This window comes from Bos indicus, chromosome 26 (assembly GCF_029378745.1).
Source record: "Bos indicus isolate NIAB-ARS_2022 breed Sahiwal x Tharparkar chromosome 26, NIAB-ARS_B.indTharparkar_mat_pri_1.0, whole genome shotgun sequence".
Lineage (NCBI taxonomy): Eukaryota > Metazoa > Chordata > Mammalia > Artiodactyla > Bovidae > Bos > Bos indicus.
The window spans coordinates 12,863,138-12,867,784 of record NC_091785.1 but is presented as its reverse complement, the minus strand read 5'-3'; the positions used below and the strand labels follow the sequence as shown (position 1 = coordinate 12,867,784).

The following is a 4,647-nucleotide window of genomic DNA, read 5'->3' as shown; positions in this document are numbered from 1 at the left end:
TGGGGTCGTGAAGAGTCGGACACGACTGAGCGACTTCACTTTCACTTTTCACTTTCATGCATTGGAGAAGGAGGTGGCAACCCACTCCAGTGTTCTTGCCTGGAGAATCCCAGAGACAGGGGAGCCTGGTGGGCTGCCGTCTCTGGGGTTGCACACAGTCGGACATGACTGAAATGACTTAGCAACAGCAGCAGCAGCATTGCATAAAAGAAGCATTCTCTGGTCAGGTAGTTTGGAAAATACTGGATGAAACAGAATTAAACTGTTGGGTTGACTTGTTTTGTTTTTACTGGATCTTTAAAGCACTCTGTGAATCTTAAATTCCTAAAGGAGGACAGTAAAATATGTAGAATTTCCCAGACATATTTGACTGTCAACTCATTTATTCCTTGAACATCTTTCTCATGGGGGGTGATGTAACATGGAACAAACCTTGGGAAATCTTAAATATCCTTTGGGTTTCAATTAACTCTAATACAGTGCTCCATTTGTTCTAAAACTGTTTCAGACATTCGGATACCTTTCCTGAGGGTTTGTTATCTTAGATATAATGACTTAGCCTGTGCTGCTGCTTCTCATATCATTTCAGGACCTAGACACTGTTATTTTTCAGCCTGAATTTCTCCAGACAGAGAATCGCAGCTTATTTAACACTAAATTCATATGTGAGCCGCTCAATTTTCAAGATCGTTTCAACTGTCCTGTTGTAATCTACAGTTTTCAAGGTGCAGGGTCAAAAAGTCAATGATAGCTATAGTAATGACAGCTAGCATTTTTGAGTATGTATGATAGGCCACTTATTGTGCTAACAGCTTTACATGTAACAGCCTACCTGTCACCAAAATTCTATGAGGCAGATTCTTTTTCCATCTTACACTTGAGGAAACTGAAGTCAGCTTATGTAACTTAAGTTACTTTTCCAGAGAAGATCCCAGGTAAAGAGGGAATGCTGAGATTTGAACCTGATTGTGTTCAACTCTTAAGGATTACTGTGCACTGCCCTTCCCACATTACTTTTTTTTTTATTGAAGGATAAATGCTTTACAGAATTTTGTTGTTTTCTGTCAAACCTCAACATGAATCAGCCATAGGTATACATATATCCCCTCCCTGTTGAACCTCCCTCCCATCTCCCTCCCCATTCCACCCCTCTAGGTTGAGACAGAACCCCTGTTTGAGTATCCTGTGTCACTTCTACTTTTAAACATATATGCTGCCTTTTCACCCAGAATCCTTTAAGAGCAGATACCACATTGTCCAGACCTCAGTACAGTCTTCTGTCTGACAGCTCCTGGCATGCTATAGCCATTCCTCCTTTGGATATAAAGCTTATGCAACTGGCCTAAGCCATTCAGCTAGTGAGGTGGGCCTGAGATTTGGAACCTTCCTTCCCCACCCCCAACTCCCTCCCCCGCTGCCCCCACATTGCAGGCATTGCATCTCATGAATTTCTCACCAGACCATGCAGGGTGCGTCAAGAGAGCTTTCTCCTTCCAGGGCACCCTTGCCAGGCTTTCCAGCATCCCATACAAGTTTTGTGCCCCACAGCCTCCAACGCATTCATTCTGCTTTTTCCCAAACAGAAGCCGGTCCTACACTTTGTGAACTATTTAATAAATCTACCCTTAAGCCTAATACTATGCGAAGCAAGTTATTGTGTGCTGACTTTGTTGGTGGTGTTTGACCCGGGTTGAATTCCTTGGCTGGGAAGACGAGGTGGAGAAGGGATAGGCTACCCACTCCAGTGTTGGTAGACTTCCCCTGTGGCTCAGCTGGTAAAGAATCCGCCCTCAATGAGCAAGACCTGGGTTCGATCCCTGGGTTGGGAAGCTCCCCTGGAGAAGGAAAAGGCTACCCACTCTAGTCTTCTGGCCTGAAGAATTCCATGGACTACACGTGTTGCAAAGAGTCGGACACGACTGAGCGACTTTCACCTTCTTTCCCAACCGTTTGGAATCCTTTCCAGACACTGAAATCTTTCAATGTAAAATGCAAACGCCGTGCTCCCCAGGGAGCGCTGGAAGTGGTTTGCGGTGAGCCTCCTCCAGGGCTCCCATCCCTCAGGACTCCCATCCCCCATCCCCATGGCTCCCATTCCCAATGGGTCTGTTCCGCGGGAGAGCACCCCGCCAACCCTACCCCCACCAGCAAGGATTCTGAGGCCCCACCTGCTGCTGCCGCTGCGCTGCTGCGAAGTCGCTTCAGTTGAGTTCAAGTCTCTGAGACCCCATAGACGGCAGCCCACCAGGCTCCCCCGTCCCTGGGATTCTCCAGGCCAAGAACACTGGAGTGGGTTGCCATTTCCTTCTCCAATGCATGAAAGTGAAAAGTGAAAGTGAAGGCGCTCAGTCGTGTCCGACTCTTCGCGACCCCATGGACTGCAGCCTACCAGGCTCCTCTGTCCATGGGATTTTCCAGGTAAGAGTTCTGGAGTGGGTTGTCATTGCCCCACCTGAGAGCAACCGAAATCCCCGCAGCCTGCCGGCGGTTGATGGCTGGACACTGCCTGGCAAAGGCTTTAGCCCCAGAGTTTCTCTCTGTGGCCTTGGCCTCTGCGGCAGTCAGACCCAGAAACTGCCCCATCTCAGGCGGCTGGAGCCCATTTTCCTCACACGGGTTTCCTCCGAATTTCATCATGTCAGTTTCAAACAGCGCTGGTGAGAAGCCCCACAAGAAGGCCCGGACGTCACCATATCCGGGCTCTCAAGTGGAGCGAAGCCAGGTTTCCAACGAGAAGGTGAGCTGGCTGGCTGAGTGGCCAGAGTACAAGCTTGTCAAGTACACTTCTGGTCAGTCTTGGCAGGACCAAGGTGGGCAGACCCTCTTTGGGGTGAAACTTCTCTCCCAAATTTAACGAAAAGGAAGGGCCTGTTGAGAGAAGGAGCCAGAACAGTTGGTATGAGGTTGAACACGGTAGACCTAGAAATCCTGCAGGTGGGACAGGCCTGGTTGGTTGAGGGGTTTGGGGGCGCTGGGACCCCAGTCATGCTGCAGATCCCATCTTAACCTGGTGGGAAAAGGACAGCAAGGGAAATAAAGTAACCCATCCTGTTTCTGGGAGAAACATCCTGCAGTTTGTAGCCATCCAAAGGAAGGGCTGTGGGGAATGGGCCATCCCAGTGGGAATGGTGGATCCAGGAGAGAAGACCCGTGCTACACCGAAGAGAGAACTTGGTGAGGAAGCCGTGAACTCCTTACAGAAGTCCAGAGCAGACACACAGGAGCTGGAGAAGCAACTGCACAAACTATTCAGCCAGGAACACTTGGTGGTCTACAAAGGTACGTTGATCATCCCTGGAACACAGATAGGGCATGGATGGAGACAGAGGCTGTGAACTATCATGATGAAACAAGGGAGGTCATGGATCTTCTGCCCCTGGAAGCTGGCGATGATGCCGAGAAAGTGAGATGGGTGGGATATCAATGATAAACTCAAGCTTTATGCCAGCCACTCCCAATTTATTCAACTTGTGGCTGAGAAACGAGGTGCCCACTGGAGTGAACACTACCATGAGTAGTGGCGTGGAGTCTCCTGTAAGCCAGAAGCCTTCAGATGAATACAGGTAGATAAGAAGCAAACGGCCCAGAACTCACATTGAACAGGACAGGGAGGATCATTGATTTTGGTGACGATTTCCCAAACTGTTCACAGGCTGGAGGCTTTGTATCAGGTAATAATACTAGACTCATATGGAGAAGTGGAATCACAAGCGTTGGCTTTCCAACTGGAAGAAGAATGTAGTCACCTGTTGAATATGTTACATACATGGCTTTAACCAAATTATACAACTAATGCTCTTTGAAGAATTACAGGTAAAAGAAAGATACATTTTTATCCACCATAGCCTCTACTTTTCATCCTGCTTGCATTTGTCAATTCTTTCTTTTGATGTGTTAGACTGTGGTTTAACTTTAATGTATAATCTGAGTTTTAGAATACCATTTATTTTTCAAATTTAGCTTTATGTGATCTTATATTCACAGCTTTCAAGTACAGAAGTGCTCTGGTTATTCTTGTTTTTAGAACCTTCAGTTTTATGGGAAAATTCCATCCCTATTTTAGTCCATAAGGATCAAGTACTTATGAACCAGAAAAAATATGCAGTGACAAAATGAGTTTAATATCCAGCCTTCTCTCTGGTTATCACAGCTGTTTGTTCTGAACAGAGTGGACTAAGCTAAAGACATTTGTTTCATCTCAGAAGACCCTACAAATGCCATTTCCTGTCAGGAAGGGGTCTATCAGGAGATGTATGTAATCATAGCCTAATAAAAAATACAATTCACATCTTCCTTTCTCCATTAAAAAAAACCCCAATATATAAATAGAGAAAGTGTCTATAGTTAGTTTGCAAACAGAGATACCCCTTGATAATCACCAGTGAAGGGATCCCAGTAGCAAGAAATAGGCCAGAAATACATTTCTTCCCTGTCTTGTCACCTAAAACAAGCCAGTTTTAACTTTATTTGTATGTAATACAATATATGGAAAATTAACTCAAACTATGGTAATGAGACTTTTATAGCTAAAGGAGAAAACTATTTGTAGTTTTGTAGGCATTGATAATCTCATAAGAAAACACTATTGTAGGCATTGATAATCTCATAAGAAAATACTTCCATAATCATAGCTAACACTTACATTCC

At 45.7% G+C, this 4,647-nt stretch overlaps 1 pseudogene; it reads left to right on the top strand.

The window, feature by feature from the left end:
* Nucleotides 1–2,491: 2,491 nt before the first annotated feature.
* Nucleotides 2,492–3,518, top strand: LOC109578974 (ADP-ribose pyrophosphatase, mitochondrial pseudogene; annotated as a pseudogene).
* The last annotated feature ends 1,129 nt before the right edge of the window (nucleotides 3,519–4,647 follow it).